Source organism: Hypanus sabinus, chromosome 1, assembly GCF_030144855.1.
Source record: "Hypanus sabinus isolate sHypSab1 chromosome 1, sHypSab1.hap1, whole genome shotgun sequence".
NCBI classification, from domain to species: Eukaryota; Metazoa; Chordata; class Chondrichthyes; order Myliobatiformes; family Dasyatidae; genus Hypanus; species Hypanus sabinus.
In genome coordinates, this window is record NC_082706.1 from 163606614 (window position 1) to 163625472 (window position 18859).

Genomic DNA, 18859 nt, shown 5'->3' on the forward strand with positions numbered 1-18859 from the left:
ATGAGTGAATCAGCAGCTACAAGCTCCGTATAGAATTCCCAACAGGTTACTAAAAGGAATCCCATCTTATTGCATGAATCCATGTGCTAAATTACCTTAAACAGTTCTGGCCAATTTCCAGGAGATCAGATGCAGCAATAATGCAGCATTAATGCTGTGCATGTTAGAACACTAAAAGAGAGAACTCTGAATCCCAGGCTATTGTATTTTCAAGGTTATAATGCATCATCCTGAGAAAGACCCCAGACCTGAAGTAACCTAGGCCGATCAGAACCCTAATTACATTCATAAAATACATGAGACACTCAGGTTGGAGTTCCTCCAACATTGTGTGTGGGTTGTTTGGATTTCCAGCATCTGCAGATATTTTCGTTAATGATTGCTGGTGCCAGACCAGAAGGTTGGGTACCTCATATACTGCTGATTTCCTTGGATCTTCACACACAACAGTCTCCAAATGGTGCAGAAAATAAAAAAGCCATTCCCTGAGCAGTTCTGATAACAAAAACTGGTGATAACAGTTCCTTCTTGTTGACCATCAAAACAGGCACAGCTCAAGACTGCGTGCTTGGCCAATACTCAACTCTCTTTACACCCATGACTGTGTAGCCAAGCACAGCTCAAAAGGCATTTATAAATTTGCAAGAAGACACCATTGTCAATTGATACTTTATTGATTGCAAAAGAAATTACAGTGTCACAGTTGCATTACAAGTGAACAGATATAAATATTAGAAGAGAAGTAAGGAAGAATAAAAAATAAGTTACCTCAAACTGTCTAACAGGAGGGGGGTCATCACTTCCCTGGCTCTAGGTCGACCCATTAAAAAAGCCCAATTTGCAAGGGTAAGAATAACCTTATATAGCGCTCTTTGGAACAGCACAGTTGTCTTAGTCTATTATTGAAAGTGCCCCTCTGTTCAGCCAAGGTGGCATGCAGAGGGTGAGAAACATATTCTAGAATTGCCAAGATTTTCCACAGGGTCATTTTCTCTACACAGCCTCCAGTGTGTCCAGTTTGATTCCTATAACAGAGCCAGACTTTCTCATCAGGTTACTGAGCCTGTTAGCCCCAGCACACCACCACATAGAGGATTGTACTGGTGACAACAGACTGGTGGAACATGCAAAGGAGTAGGATGCATACTCTACAGGACCTCAGGAAGTTGAGGCGACTCTGGCCCTTCTTGTACACAGCCATTGTGTTGGTGCTCCACTCAAGTCTAGCATCCAGGTGCACTCCCAGGTACTTGGAGGTCCTCACCACATCCACATCCTCACCATCAATAGTAACAGGGAGCAGTGCAGGCTTAGTCTTCCTAAAGTCTATCACCATCTCCTTTGTCTTACTGATGCTGAGCTGCAGATGATTCAACTTGGACCATTTTGACAAAGTCCTCTATTTGACAAAGGCCCTGTATTCATCGTCCCATCCTCCCTTTATACACCCAATTATTGCTGAGTCATCAGACAATTTCTACAAATGACACAACTCAGTGTTGTATCTTAAGTCCAAGGTATATAGAGTAAACTGGAGGGGGGCCAATACAGTCCCCTTTGGGGCCCCAGTGCTGCTTATAGCTATCCAGACATACAGCTTTGAAGGTAAAATCTCAGATGACAATGAGGAGGCTTACAGAGGTGAGATAGATTGGCTGGTTGAGTGGCAACAACAACCTCGCACTTTGCGTCAAGACCAAGAAATTAATTGTAGACTTCAGGAAAGGGAAGACTCATACTAGTCCTCATTGATTGGTGGACAGAATGAACAGCTTTAAGTTCCTTTGTGTCAACATCTCTAAGGATTTGTTCCAGACCCAACACATTAATGCAATCATGAAGAAAACATGCTAGCAACTCTGCTTAGCTAGAAGTTTGAGGAGATTTGGTATGTCACCAGGATCCCTGTAGATATAGTATGATGGAGAGCATTCTGACTGGTTACATCACAGACCAGTATTGAGACTCCAATGGACAGAGTCAAAATAGACTGCAGAGGGTTGTAAATTCAGCAGATTTAGATTGAGATTCAGATTTATTTATCACATGTACATTGAAACATGCAGTGAAATATGTCATTTGCATTAACAACCAACACATCTAAGGATGTGCTGGGGGCAGTCCGTAAGTTTCACCACACATTCCAGCACCAATATAGCAAGACACAATGTTCAGCAGAGCAACAGAAGCAGCAAAAAACAAAACAATACTAAGACGAGCCCCTTTCTCACTCTCCCACCCACTCAAACTCATGGACAGGCTTGCAATTCAAGACAGGCCATCACCAGGCCTCCAGCCTTTGGCCTTGGACTCACAGACGGTGAGCCTCCCACTGCCCCAGGACTTGACAATCACACAACTTTGACCTTCAAGCCTCAATCCCTGGATTTAACAATTATGGGATTTTGACCTTCAGGCCTCGAATTACAGATTTTGCTGGGGGGCGGGGGGAAGGGGAGGTTGTCTAACTGGCCCCTGTGCCTGTCCCTCCTGTCCACTTGGACATCCAACCTAGAACTCGCTGACCTCGAAATCGTTTGTGACTTCAGTGCCTGCCAACCTAAATGGATTCCTACCTCTGATTCTTCTTTTAGTGCCCCTGACCTCGAACTCCCACCTCATACCTTCCTAAAACCCTAACCTGATCACCATTTCCCCGTACCGTCCCTAAAACTATCCCTACGGACCTAAAAATACCTAAGTCTGAACAAAAACCTCGATGGACATTGCAGTTCAGAATCATCCTAGGCACTACCTCCCCATCATTAATGATGTTCTCGAAAGGCAGTACCGAAGGAAGCATCCATCATTAAGGGCCCTCACCATTCAGGACATGCCCACTTCTCACTGCAGGTTAAGTACCCCTTATCTGAAATGCTTGAGGCAAGAATTGTTTTGGATTTAGGACTTTTTTCGGATTTTAGAATATATAATGAGATTGCTTAGGATTACCATCATTTTCAACTCTGAATTTAGGTGCCACCAGTAAGCAGTCTTTGCTTTACACTTGTTCACCATACATACATACATACATGAATAAATTATTACATACAATTAATATAATGAAAATATGATGTGTGATGGGTAACAAAAGCAGCTCAGCGGCATCAGGAGAAAACCAGAATCAGCTGCTGAACAACAGGTTTTCAGTCTCCTCCTACAATGCTGTGTTTTGATTAAAAGGTTACAGTGCACTTTAATTATATTTCACCTTTTTTTTAGGGTTATATAACATATAAAAATAATCAGCACTGTAAGTCTTGTACCCGTGTTAGATTTTCATCAGCATTGCTTTCAAAAATTTAATGCCTTTATGTAAGCTACGAAACCAATCAGCTGCATTGACATGTTATGGTGTTAGATTTTTGTGATCAGCAGACTGTTGTGCCTTTTTTAAAATTTCTGCAACCAGCCTGCTTAATATTCACAATTACCTTCAATTTTCAGTTCATCATGATAGATCTTTACTTGTCACATGATCAGCCTACTGTACTGTTAAGCGGCATATGTTCAGTCTGACCCTGACGATACACGATCGAGATCTTTATTTCTCACTTTATGCAATGTTTTTCTATTTTTCATGAACATCTGTTCATTACATGAGGTCACTTCTCAGAACTGCCTGAGAAACCTGCACATCACCTGGGAACCTTCTCAGCGCCTTGTGGAATTTTCCATTGGTAATGTCATATCAGCACTCAGATATTTTACTCAGATAAAAATATTTCAGATTTTGGAGGTTTACAGATTTTGGATTTTCAGATGAGGGCCACTCAGGTGGTACTGCCATCAAGGAAAAGGTACAGGAGCCTGAAGACCATATTCAATGATTCAGGAACAGCTTCTTTGCTTCTGTCAACAGATTTCAAAATAGTCTACCAACCCATGAACATGATTTCATTATTCCTTTTTTATGCACTACTTTTTTTTTGCAATTTATAGAAATTTTATGTCTTTACACAGTACTGCATCCACAAATTTCATGTCATATAATAGTGAAAATGTACCTGATTCTTATTGTCATTCTTATACATCATTTTTGTACTTTTCATGAAATAGAAAACGTGCAAGCACTGATTACTGTGGAAATACATAGTCTCTGATATGGTACCCGGTAACCACTCAAGCAGTGGGTCTAATGTCATTTCAGAAAACAAAATTGCTTGTTAAGCTATTCTTTAGCCCAAGTGCAACTCCCTCTGCCAGCCTGAAGAGGAAAGCCAAGAAGAGGAGATGGACATTGTGGAATGCACTTGAAATCACCAAGCAGTATTTCAGCTCCTAGAGATACAGTATATCCTAGATTACAAAGGCAAGATTTGAGGTTCACCTTTCACATGGTAAGACTCTGCAGTTAGGACAGAGGGCTAACAAAGCTACAGAGCTAGCTCACTGTATGGTTAGGTCACACACAAGTTCTGTTCAGGAGAACCTGAAGAAAATTACAACTGCAGAGCACCCATGAGATCTTGATAAGATGTAATATTTGACTCATTGTAGAGTCTGCATGAGATGTCAAGAAAGTTGCTTAGACTCTTTCCAGCTCCACAAGATCTCACAGAAGCCACTAACTTATTCATTAGTAAACTTACTTGACTTTATCCTCACCAATCTACAAGTTGCAGTTGCATTGGTTCATTGCAGTACTAGTTAATGTGAACATTGCACAAACTAAAGTCCCAGCTTTTTCAAGACAAACCCTTCATCATGTTGGGTGCACCACAATTGTGTTAAACATTGGAAATGAAGTGCCAATTCAAAACTGAAAATCAATGATGAGGGCTATTAACAGATATTATTTTGTAACGATCTGTAATCTCATGTCATAGCACATTCCTCATTCTACTAGGACTGGTGAGACCAGCTTAAGTTTAATGCTGAGTACAGAAGGGGCAGCATCAGGCAGATCATAAAATAAGACGCCGTTATGGGAGGTAGCAAATGATCTTTATCATTGCCTGTTTCAATTTTTCTTTGTTCTATTATTGCTTAATAAAATGATCGTGAAGCAACAAGTTTTGTGCCTCTTTCTTGACTTCTGAAAAAAAACCTTAGGACACTAATTGCACCTTGCTCAAGCTTTTGATCCTTAATTTTGTCTGAGGTTTTACCAACATCTGCCTCCAAAACCTCTCCACTGACTGTTCTGGCATCCCCCTGCAACTCTAGTTAAACCTGACTGTGCAGCATTAACAAACCATCCCACAGGATATTAGTTCCCCTCCAGTTCAGGTACAAACCATCCCTTCTGAACAGGTCCCACCTTCCCTGGATGAAACTCCAATGATCTGAAAATCTTATGCACTCCCTCCTACACCAACTCCTTAGCCTAATATTAAACTGTATAAAATATATATAACATAGGCCCTCATAATACAGGGCAATGAGTGCAGGAATCAGGATGTTATGTTGAACATTGGTGAGGCTGATTTTGGAATATTGTGTGTACTTCTGGTCACCTACTTACAGAAAACAAATAAGCTTAAAGAGTACAGAGAAAATTTACAAGGATGATGCTAGGATTTGAGAACCTGTGTTATCTGGAAAGGTTGAATAGTTCAAGGTCAAAGTTCAAAATAAATTTATTAACAAAGTACATTTATGTCACAATAAACAACCTGAGATTTCCTTTCTTGAGGGCATACTCAGTAAACCCAAGAAACATAACAGAATCAACGAAAAACTGTACCCAACAGGATGGACAAACAACCAAAGTTCAAAAGAAAACAAACTGTGCAAATACAAAAGGAAAAAAAATAAAAATAATAATAATAAGCAATAAATATTGAGAACATGAGGGGAAAATCCTTGAAATTGAGTTCATAGGTTGTGGGAACAGTTCAGTGATGGGGGCAAGTGGAGTGATGTTTTCCCTCTGGTTCAAGAGGCTGATTGTTGAGGGGTAATAACTGCTCCTAAACCTGGCGGTGTTGATCCTAAGGCTCTTGTACCTTCTTCTTGATAGTACAGATGGTAGGGGTCCTTAATGATGGATGCTGCTTTCCTATGACAGTGCTTCATGCAGATGTGCTCAATGATGGGAAGGGCTTTACCCATGTTGGACTGGCCCATAGTCACTATATTTTGTAGGATTTTATGTTCAAGAACATTGGTGTTTTCATACTAGGCCATGATGCAACCAGTCAATATAATCTCCACAACATATCTATAGAAGTTTGTCAAAGTTTTAGCTGAAACTTTTATGAAAGTAGAGGCACTGCAATGCTTTCTTTGTAATTGCATTTATCTGCTGGACCCAGGACAAACCCTGTGAAATGATAACACCAAGGAATTTAATGTTGCTGGCCCTCCCCACCTCTGATCCCCTGATGAGGACTGTCTCATGTACTGCTGGTTTCCTCCGGAATTCAATAATCAGCTCCTTGGTCTTGCTGACATTGAGTGGCACCATTCAAATAGATTTTTAGTCTTGATCCTATATGTTTGGACTTTACTCCCTGGAGTGATAGAGAATGAGAGGAAATCTTATAGAAATTTACAAAATTATTACAAGATTAGATAGGATAAATGCATTTAGGCTTTTCCCCCCTCAGGTTGGGTAAGAAAAGAACTAGATGTTATAGGTTTCGGGTAAAAGGTGAAATATTCAAGGAGAATCTGAGAGGTCAAGGTCCCGCATGGGAGGTTAGTCTTTGACAAGGTCCCGCGTGGGAGGTTAGTCTCTGACAAGGTCCCACATGGAGGTTAGTCTTTGACAAGGTCCCACATGGGAGGTTAGTTAGGAAGATTCAGTCGTAAGGTATACATGGAGAGGTTGTAAATTGGATTAGACATTGGCTCAATGGAAGAAGCCAGAGAGTGATAGTGGAAGATTGCTACTCTGAGTGCAGGCCAGTGACTAGTGGTGTGCCACAGCGATCAGTGCTGGGTCCATTGTTATTTGTCATCTACATCAATGATCCAGATGATAATGTGACAAATTGGATCAGCAAATTTGCTGATGAAACAAAGATTGGAGGTGTAGCAGACAGTACAGAAGGTTTTCAAAGCTTGTAGAGGGATTTGGACCAGTTGGAAGAATGGGCTGAAAAATGGCAGATGAAGTTTAATGCGGACAACTGTGAGGTATTGCACTTCGGAAGGTCAAACCAAGGTAGAACATACAAGGTAAATGGTAGGACACTGAGGAGTGCAGTAGAGCAGAGGGATCTGGGAGTATAGATACATAATTCCCTAAAAGTGGTGCCACAGGTGGATAGGGTCGTAAAGAGAGCTTTTGGTACATTGGCCTTTATAAATCAAAGGATTGAGTATAAGAGTTGGAATGTCATGGTAAGACATTGGTGATGCCAAACTTGGAGTATTGTGTGCAGTTTTGGTCACCTAATTACAGGAAGGATATTAATAAGGTTGAAAGAGTGCAGAGAAGGTTTATAAGGATGTTGCCGGGACTTGAGAAACTGAGTTACAGAGAAAGGCTAAATAGGTTAGGACTTTATTCCCTGGAGCACAGGAAAATGAGGGGTGATTTGACAGAGGTATATAAAATTATGATGAGTATAGACAGAGTGAATGCAAGTAGACTTCTTCCACAGAGGCTAGGGGAGAAAAAAAGAGGTCATAGGTTAAGGATGAGGGAGAAAAGTTTAAACGGAACATTAGGGGTGGCTTCTTCACGCAGAGAGTGGTGGGAGTGTGGAATGAGCTGCCAGATGAAGTGGTGAATGTCGGCTCACTTTTGACATTTAAGAAAAACTTGGACAGGTATATGGATGAGAGGGGTATGGAGGGATATGGGCCAGGTGCAGGTCAGTGGGACTAGGCAGAAAAATGGTTTGGCACAGCCAAGAAGGGCCAAAAGGCCTGCTTCTGTGCTGTAATGTTCTATGGTTCTATGGAACTACTTCACTCAGAGGATGGTACAAGTGTAAACAAGCTACCCGTGGAAGTGTAAGATGCGGCTTCAATTGTATTATTTAAGAGAAGTTTGGATAGATACGTGGATGAAAGAGGTGTGGAAGGCTATGGCCTGAGTGCAGGTGATGGGTTAAGGTCCTGCTTCTGTGCTCCAGTACTCTATGATTCTATGCTCATTCTATGACTTAACCTATATATGGTGTTCCAGGTATAGCCTCACCAACGTCTTGAAAATTGTAAAAAAAAAAAGCTCTATTTTTAAACTTCCAACCCCTGTGCAATAAAAGCCAAAATGTCATTTACCTTCTTAACCTGCTGCTGCAAAATCCACATTTCCAATTCATACAGACTAGTGGAACTACAGGGCTGGAAGGCGGCATGACAAAGACTTACAATATGATGATAATAATAATAATACAGCACCCAAAGGAAAAATTCAAATTGCACTCTTAGAGGTCTCTTGATTAAAAATTTTCAGCAACGGTTTAACATGAAACCTTTCTGTGTTAAATAAGTTTGAAAAATTGAGTACATGATAATGATGAACTGGACATTCTTTACAGAAAGCAAGGAGTAACTATAAATAATTAATGTTTGACTGTATTAGTTTTTATATTAAGCACTCTGTGTTTATTTTCTTTTTCATAAAATACAGGAAATTACTCAGGTTGTTGATCTCATTTAAAATTTATGTCAAAATATCAAGTACTTCTGTGTGTCTCTGCAGCATATTTGTCCTGCATCATTTTCATCATCTTGCTCATCAGTAACCAATTTCCAAAACAATTCTCTAAGGTGTTTATCATAAATATTCAAGAATCTTGAGAAAACTGACTGTGTCAAATAACTACATTAATAACCTTGACATAAGCATGATAATTATCCTTATTTAAATAAATGTTCTTTATTTAAATAAATGGTCTTTATCTGCAACACGACAGCCAATGAGCAAATGACCCAGATTGACTCTCTTTAATCAATTGCATAAAATCTGTGATGTTAATACCAAGATTCATAAAATTTCGCAACTTATGGAAAAATATGTAAGATCTACCTTTCTAAATACTTATGAAACTTGACTTACCTACAGCATGCAACTCAAGATACCAAATAGATACCTGCAAATGTCTCTGCAAAATCCTCTATCTCCATTGGGAAGATAAGCAGACCACTGTCTGTCTTCTTGCAGGCCAACACTTGCAGTATGGAGGCTCATTTCTCCCGGTGAGCACTAATGGGTAGATCATTTGCATGCCTAGTACCATACTCTCAAAGCAGACACACAGTTTTTAACTCCATTGCAAGAAGAGGTGGACAGAGAAAAAGATTCAACGGATGATTTCAAAGTTCCTGAAATGGTTGCAATATCCTCACTGCCTTGGAAGTCCCTGGCCCATGACTGCGGGAAGTGGAGGAGGAGTATAGGGAAATGCACTGAAAAACTGGAATCCATGAATCAGAAGCTTGATGTAAATAGTTGAAGAAATACAAATGGCACAAATTATTCTTTCACTGCTCCATCAGGCACTTCCTGCCATACCCATAATGGAGTAGGTGGATGCAACAGTGGCCACCTCAGTCAGCTCACAACCACAAGACCAAAGTGAAACAAGATACCTTTGATTCTAACAACCATCTAAGAAAATAGCTCAGTAGGTCCGTTCATACAGAGTTCAAGTTAACAATCATCTCCTGAAAGTTGTATTGTACAATTTAACTGTCTCCCTTTACTTTGTCAGTTTCATTGAACTATGTAGATTTCTCTCTTATCAAATGAATGTTCTGTAGTTTAAAATCATTCCGAATACTGTATACTAAATAAACTATTTTCCTCTAATTTCATTGTTTTATATTTATCCATATTAATTTTGTTGCTCGATGTTTCTGATTTGCTCTTTATTTGAGCTTGTTATTGTCTACAGCTTAGCTTTTTTTCCAGACTTAAAATCAGTGACAATCAAAACTAACAGCAACAGAACTGACCTGAAGCATCCCCATTGACCATTCATCATGACTTTGTTATAATGGTAATTTTAAACTTATCTCAGAGATTTTCTTCTAACTGCAAGCTGAATCTGTTGTAACTAATTGACTCAAGCAATATTAGTGTTAAAGTAAAACTCCAAAGGATACTTCCTTTAAAATGGATTTGAATGCATATCGTTAAAAGTGAACACATTTAGAAACACACTGTAAATAAAAAACAATGCAATATGATATTATTGCTTAGTTAAGTAATACATCATTTCCCTTTTTTCTGATTTTGTTGCTAACTGACTCCATTTGTTAGCAATCCAAATTAATTATTTTAAAATTCACCCTTAAATAATGAGCACTAGTTTTACTGTTCTGGAGGAAAAAAATAGTATGGTCTTAGGAGACAAATTCACAATATGGAAAAAAAGTAAGCTAAGCTCAGTAATAAGGTATAAATGGAACCAGAGAAAGGATTATATCCAAGGAGCTCCTATGCCAAGTTTCTCTGGGCCGTGTCCCTCAGAGAACCTAAACCAGGCATAGGCAAACTATGGCCCATTAAGCTTTTTAATCCGGCCCACAGAACTTGATGAAATTATATTAATAAACCTTGTTAACATTTTTTCCCCGCAATTCTGGCACTTTCCCAATAGATGACACACTGTATATACAGTTGTGGCGACCCATTTCCTGGCACATCCGAACCGGCTCACAATTAGCCAGCGTTCCGGCTAAGGGAGATAGCCTGCGGGCATTTGCGAGCACAGAGCTTTGGAGCCTCTGCGCAGGGGGGGGAAGGTTGAGGGAGGCTTAAAAGTGAGGCTGGGGATTTCGAATAACGTTTTTTTCTTCGACTGCAGTTACCGAGTCCATGTTGTAATTTTAGCGCTGCATGTAGCACACCGCTACACATTGACCTTTGTTGAGATGCGGCGTATTACTCCACATTTGCGCTTTACTCTTTGTTTGGCTCGACCTATTTGTGTGAACAGGCGTTCAGCGTTATGAACATCAACAAAGCCAGCCACAGATCCAAGTTAACTGACCAACACCTCAGATCCATCCTGAGAATCGCCACAACAAAACTAAATCCAGACTTCGATGCGCTGGCTAAAAAGGGAGACCAACAACACTGTTCCCACTGAAATTAAAAATAAGTTTCTTCGTTGTGTTATGTAAAAAATGCATTTGAAAATATTTTTTTCAATAAGCCTTACATGTTACATGTCATTTCTGTTAAGTGATGGACATGAGTAGTGCGCAGGTGCACGTACGTTCTCAAAATAAAAAATGCGCTCCAGATCAAATAACGCGGTCCGCATACTGGCTGGTCATTGTTGAGCTTTGGCACAGGGGACAATTGAATAAGAAGGAGTAGGACAAGTAGACCTGCATCTCCTACCGTCTTTGAAATAAAGACAGTCAGGAGGAGAGGGATGATGATAATATCTTGAAGGATAACAGAATTTTCAGTGCTTTAAAATAATAACTGTTACTATTAAAAAAGCTGTATTTTATTCATTTAATTTTCAGTGTTTTAAAAGACATTTCAATAAATAGCTAAATACCATGGGACTTCAAAAACAGATATTTTGTTGTAATACATTTGTTCATTTTCAATTGAAATTAAAGCACATGTTTTCTACATATCCCATGATATTTTATTTTCTCTTATGAGGTGTATTACCAAAACACTCCGTCCATCTGCTCCTGGTCCGGCCCCCCTGTCAAATTTTAGAACCCTTTGTGGCCCACAAGTCAAAAAGTTTGCCCACCCCTGACCTAAACCTTAACAGAACCTTATTGGACAAAAAAGTTCTCTATTCTTGCAATTCTTAAAAGGTTTAATAATTGACCATCTCCTTCAAAGAGAACTCTATCACAGCACAGTAGCAAATGACAGAGAGTGTGGAAGATAGGCTACAAAATTACATTCAATAGCAATTGCATAACTTCATACAAAAAAGTATTGGAATCATAGAACATACAGCACAGAAATAGGCAATTGGGCGCATCTAGTCTATACTGAACCATTTATTAATCATCTAGTCCCATTGACATGCACCCAGACTATGGCCCTCCATACCACTCCAATCCCTGTATCAATCCAAATTTATCTTAAATGCTGAGACTGACTCTGCATCTTATTGATCACAAGATCAGTGCCTTCTTAAGAAACATCAAGCAGCAGAACTATGATCATAACAGTAGATGAACACTCAAGTGGCATTACATTTGAAGACTCTCTGTGCATCACAAGGCACAATGATCCAGTGATTCACATAAAAACATTGTTGGCATTGGTGAGGGTACACAGAAATCTCTACAATGCAGATGCCCGATTTTGTCCTAAGATGCTGTTCATATCATAAGACCCTTCAGCTGAAGAAATGTATTGCTGAAGAAGTGCACAAATATTATGTGGTAAGTGGGGAATTAGATCACATTGAGCAAATGTAACATAACAGATTGTTTACGTGCATTCTGTGGGTATGTTTTAAAAAGGACTTGAGTGTCATATCATTTCAACAAACACAGAAAGACATGCAATTTAGCTGTAGCTAGATAACAGATTTAAAATACCTGCTGGGACAGGCACAGGACTTTAAAATTCCAGACTATTGTGTGCATTCTTAATATTTTGGCTAACAATGTACATACACATATAGTACATAGCCTCACCTGCTACTTGTTCCTCTCAGGCATGGCCCTATGTATCAATACAGGTAGAGGTAGGGGCAGGGGCGGATACCCAGAAATGTGGGTATTTGAAGATGTAACTTATTCAGCCAAGACCATATTATGTCCGATGAACTTGAAGCAGAAGTTTCAGAAACACTGAAAATATTAAATTTCATTCACTTCACAACAGCCACACACCACCTGACTTTCTTCAGTTATATCAATGTGAAATAAATGTTGCTGAGACCAGTAGGAGTGCATCGCATAGAGTTTTTCATTTTAAAAAAGAAGTTATTCTGCGTTGATTATTTTAGGATAAATGTAGGTAACTATGGTAAACAAGGTAACTACGTAGAAGTGTACGTACCACGTCTGGCCAATATCAAACAGGCTCCAGATGATGTGAGCGGCGTGATCAACATGCACAGAAACAACACACCCTAATGCCTTCACCATCATTTTGGGGGATTTTAACCAGGCCAGCTTGAAAAAGTCACTAAATAATTAACATCAACAAACCACTTTAGTAGCAGAGGAAACAACACACTGGACCACTATTACACCACAATCAAGAGAACTGTGCATGCTATTCTACGCTCACAATTTGGAAAGTCTGATCACCTGGGTATAGGCAGAGACTGAAGACTACAGCACCAGTACAGAAGAGCAAGAAGGTATGTGCATGGGAAGCACAGGAGCATTTAGAGGACTGCTTTGAATCAATGAACTGGACTGTCTTCAAGGATTCATCTTCAAATCTGGTTGAGTATGCCACAGTTGTTTGCAAATCCATTAAAACCTGAGTGTGTTCCTACAAAAACTTGCTGTACATTCCCAAACCAAAAGCTGTGGATGAACCAGGAGGTTCACCATCTGCAGAGGCCTAGACCTAAGGCATTTAATTCTGGTGACCCAGGTCTGTACAAGAAACCCAGGCTAGTTCAAAGGCAAAGAAATAATTCCAAGCAAGGTTGGAGGGGACATTAGATGCATGTCAACTCTGGCAAGGTTTGTAGAACATTACTTCCTGCAAAGTGAAACCCAATAGCATGAAAATTGTAAAATTAGTCAGATCCATCTTGGGTACTAGCCTCTGTAGTGTCTAAGACATCTTCAAGGACTAGTGCTTCAGAAAGGCGGTGTCCATTATTAAGTACCCTCATCACCCAGGACACACCCTCTTCCCACTGTTACCATCAGGAAGGAGGCACAGAAGCCTGAAGGCACACACTCAGCAATTCAGTAACAGCTTCGTCCCCTTTGCAATCCGATTCCTAAACATACATTGAACCCATGAACACCACCTCGCTTTCTTTTTCCATATAGTTCTGTTTTTGCACTATATTAATTTAACTATTTAATATACATATAGATACTGTAATTCAATTGTTTATTTTTTCTGCATTTACCATATATGGCATTGTACTGCATCCACTATTAACAAATTTCACAAAATATGCCAGTGATAGTTTCTCGCTTTCCCAATCGGATGAAATCTTTCCAACATTTTTAATTTTTTAATTTCAGATTTCCAAATTCTACACCTTTATGATTTACAAGAAATAGGGATAGGAGGAGGAGAGGGCAGGAGGAGGGGCAACTGGGGTGGTGAGAGGGTGGGGGAGGGGAGGTAGGTAGAGAGAGAGAGAGCAAGGGAGAATGGGGAAGAGGTAGGTAGAGAGAGAGAGAGTGAGGGAGAGTGAGGGAGGGGTGGGGGAGTGGGGGAGGTGGAGGGAGAGAGAGGTGGGAAAGGGGAGAGAGAGGTGAGGAGAGGGAGAGGAGAGGACAAGAGTTGGGGAGAGGTTGAGAGGGAGGCTGAGGGTGTGAGGGAGGGTGAGGGTGGTGTGGGGTGAGGAGTGAGGGGTGAGGAGAGAAGGGGATGAGAAGGGGTGGGGAGTGAGGTTGAGGAGTGGGGGTGGGAGGAGTGTGGATGGAGTGAGGGAGAGAGGAGTGAGGGGGAAAGTGAGTTTAATCAAAGCCAACATAAAAGCCAAAGAGAAGGCAATAGAGCAAAAATTAGTGCGCGGTTAGTGGATTGAGAAGCTTTTAAAAACCAATAGAAGGCAACTAAAACTGTCATAAAGAAGATAAAGATGAAATACAACAGTAAGCAAGCCAATATATTAAAGGAGATACCAAACGTATTTTCAGACGCAAACAGTAAAGGCTAAAAGGAGGCAAGGGTGGATATTGCTCTGTTGGAAAACAATGCTGGCAAGGTAGTAATGGGGGACAAGGAAATAGCACACAAACTGATTTCAGTATTTTGCATCCATCTTCATTGTGGAAAACACTAGCAGCATGCTGAAAGTTCCAGGTGTCAAGGGCCATGTAGAGTGTGAAGTTTCCATTTCGAGAGAGAAGATTCTTGGGAAACTGAGAGGTCTAAAGGTAGGTAGGCCACCTGGACCAAATAGTGTACATCCCAAGGTTCTGAAAGGTGTGGCTGAAGAGATTGTGCGGGCATTAGTAATGATCTTTCAAGAATCACTAGATTTTGGAATGCTTCTGGAAGACTGAAAAGTTGCAAATATCACTCAACTCTTTAAGAAAGGAGAGAGGCAGAAAAAAGGAAACGAGAGTCCATTTAGTCTAACCTCAGTGGCTGAGAAGATGTTGGAGTCAATTATTAAGGATGAGGTCTCATGGTACTTGGAGACACTTGATAAAATAGGTAATAGTCAGCATGGTTTCCACGAAAAGGCAGAGCAGACTCAATAAGCCAAATGGCCTCATTTTGCTCCCATATCTTATGATCTTGTATATGAATCCCCTTTCTTCCCAGGCATCTCAGGATATGGCCCATGAACCCTCACTGGCAGTATCCCAACTCAGCACCGAAAAACCCACCATTCTCCACCCTCATATCTAGGTTATACACACTTCGGTCCCTCTAAATCCATGAGATAGGGATGTCTCTCCCACCCAAGCTCCAGTTTGTGCGAATGCCATGTGATTTGCTGCCCTGATACAGCTACTTGGCAGGAAATAACAGACCACACACTGCATATAATTAAAGGAATTATACTTATGAATATTAACTCTTAAGAGTGAGTAAAGAAAGAAACAAAAAAGACCCCATTATAATTAAATAATCGAACGTGCAGTTTGGAGCTCAAATCTTCCAAAACTTATATTCACTGATCCTCAGTTGACTCTTGCACTTTGCTTCATCGAATCAACGTCCCCATCTGATGGAATCCTACGACCGATTCTCTCCAGCATCTTCTCTCTTCATCTTCCATCGAACAAAGACCAAGGGTCAAACCAGTTTCAGGCAAAAAGAACCCCAGCTTCCCCAGCCTTTTCTCCTGATGGGATGGCCCACATTCCTAAGCACGTTATCTATAACAATAACCCAAACACTGCTTCTACAGAAAGACCATTACATGAAATACCCTACAACTTTAGCAGTGAAGCCTTTACCCAGGCGTAACATATGTCAAAAGATTCTATGTTAAAAGAACAGTCTGGCCTGCTGTTGTTATTCTACACTGGCACATGCTGTGATCACTTTGATGATCGTTCATCTCTCCTTTGTCTTCTTTGTCCTCTCATCTCTGATGATTCCCAAAGACAGATCATCTATTTGCACAGTGTGCAGAGAGCAGAAGAGAACAATGAGGTTGAAGAAAACAATAAAAACACAAAATGCTGGCAGAACTCAGCAGGCCAGACAACATCTATGGGAGAAGGTAGTGACGACGTTTCGGGCTGAAACCCTTCATCAGGAGTCAATGAAGTTGAAGATCTTATTTGATGATTCCTGGAAAGCTCCTTGGAGGGACCCTGAGAATAAAACCTCATTTGGTATAGGGCAAAAGAAATCTCAATTAAATTCCCCAGGCTCTTGAGAGTCCTGTGCTATTGGCATTCAGCTCTAGTGTCCTGGAGTCAGATGAAATTCATTCCCCAACCTATCCAGTATGACCAATGAAAGATTATAGCTGTGAGTGGCTTAAATTGGAAGAATCATGTAACCGCCAAAGATATTTTTTAATGATCAAAAAGTAGCTGAGCAGAAATCCAACAGTACTTGATGAGCTCTGGATCCTGAAATGAGACCCAAGGAATTGCATAACCATAAGCCTTACCTGAGAGAAGGCAACAATGCCGGAAAATCTGAACGCAGGCTCTGCTTCCTCCTCTCTGCAGAAGGAAATGTAGAGGAAGTTACTTCTTCTACAGTGACCACAGCAATGTTGGGGTAAGCAGCTTACTGGAGACATAGCATAAGTTAGCTTCAGCCAAGGCTAGTAAGTTGATCTTAATAGGTACTTTGACCTCAACTTGCATTCCAAGCATGGGTGAGAGAAAGCAGTTGAGGCCACAGAAAGTCACAGATCATTAATGACTATTATAGTTAACATTAGCTTGTAGAGCCAGAGACAATGAGATAGGATCAGTTTGAGTCACTGTAAACCTCGAGGGAGGGGATAAGCTTCAGTAGTGAGCCCTCCTATTGCTTGTGATGAACATTCGCACATGAAATTTTGAAAAAGTCACTGAATTTCAATGAGTGAATTACTTCATTAAGCTGCATTTCTAGTGTTGGACACTTGCCAAATACTGGTGCAAGTCAATCCCTGGTCCAGATTCCCTGGGTGACACACAGTGAGTGAATTGGAAATGGTCATTATTTTGTTTCACAGAAAAAAAAATTATTTGTTTAATTGTAAGCAAAAATAAAGGACAATATTCTAACTCATCTATTTTTTTTAATTCTAACCCAACTAAATAGAATAACTTTCTAGTTCATTGCAATTTGTGAATTTATGTAAGACTAGAGGGTCCAATTTTTACAAGGAATATTTATCAAACTCCCCTAGAGATATTTTTCCTTAATGTACCTGGCCTATTTTACTTAGGCTAATTGTATACTACTCATCTTGTATGGAGGCATAGGGCTCCAAAAGGCTGCAGAGGATTGCAAACTCAGTCAGCTTGATCACAGACCCAACTCTCCCTAGAATCAAGGATATCTTCAAGAGGTGGTGCCTCAAGAAGGTGCCATTCATCACTAGGGACCTTCATCGTTTGGGGAATACCTTCTTCCCATCAGGGAAGAGGTACAGGAGCCTGAAGACTCCCACTGAACAATTCAGAAATAGTTTTCATCAGATTTCTGAATAGTTCATGAACGCAACCTCATGATTTTTCTTTGCCCCATTTATTTATTTTACACTGCATTGCAGCCACAAAACCAAATGAATTTTACATCACATAGGATAGTGATAATGAACCTAATACTGATTCTTGCTTTTGACTTTGCTCTATCTTTGTGAATCAGCATTTTTTTTTACTTTTTCTGCCATCCTAGTGATAGTTTATACATTGATCTTTAAGGTAAACCTGTATCTTCTGAATTTACTTACAATATTTTCCTTTTGCTGAAACATCACCTTGGATAGCTACCGGTAAGATATTAGGACGCATCCTTCTAAATGTCTGGTTTGTTTACGTTACAGAGACCATATGCCAGGTATTTTATGGTATTATCAAAAGTTCAGCATTTTTGAGACAGCTTAGAAGGAAATTAATCTGTTCTATTATTAATACATATATCAGGGACTGCAGTTGAAAGGAGATGCCTGTTTTTTCTTATAAAATTTCAATAGCAAAACTGTATCATGCGAAGAGCTTTCAACACTGCAGTGTCTTCTGTACCTGGTTAAGTAATTGGAATCAATGATGAAGTGCTAATGTTCAAGGGAGAAGAAAAAGGCAACTAATTATCAACCTGAAGCTCAGAACCTTCAGGGTAACCAAAAATCTATTCTTTAAATAGTTTTGAAATCTGAAAGCATGCTGATGATATCAAATGGCCTGTTCACAAATTGATGTATATTCTGGAGGTTAAGAGGAAGGAGTTGATCCACCAGCGTCACCCACAGACTCGAATAGTTGAGGGAAAATGAGATTAGCAAGGTTTGCACTGTTCGAGAATTTCAGGAATATAAAGTAAGATGTGTTAATTGCAGCTACTCCTTATAAAGAAACAGCATAGTGCTTCCATAAGCATTCTATAGGATGGTATAAATACGTGAAAAACTGTTTAAGGTACAGCTAGAAGGCGTGTACATTTCTGGACACCACATGAACAAGGAGGACATAATTCCATGGGAGAGGGTTCCCAGGAAATTCACCAGGTATGTTGCCTGAGATGAAATGTTCATTTAGGAGAAAATGTATAAGCTGGCTTTGTTTTCCCTCACAGAGTAGAAGCCAAAGGTGAGCTTGATAGAGGTATAGACACATCAATAGGATAGATGATAAGAAACCTTTCCATAAGGCAGAGGCATCTAACATAAACAAATATAGA

At 40.1% G+C, this 18859-nt stretch overlaps 1 protein-coding gene across 3 annotated transcripts in view; it reads right to left on the minus strand.

Annotated features, from left to right (window-relative positions):
• The window catches only part of LOC132399690 (nucleolar protein 4-like), a 305251-nt gene that overhangs the window by 119639 nt on the left and 166753 nt on the right, over nt 1-18859 (minus strand). The gene's annotated exons all lie outside the window — the stretch shown is intronic.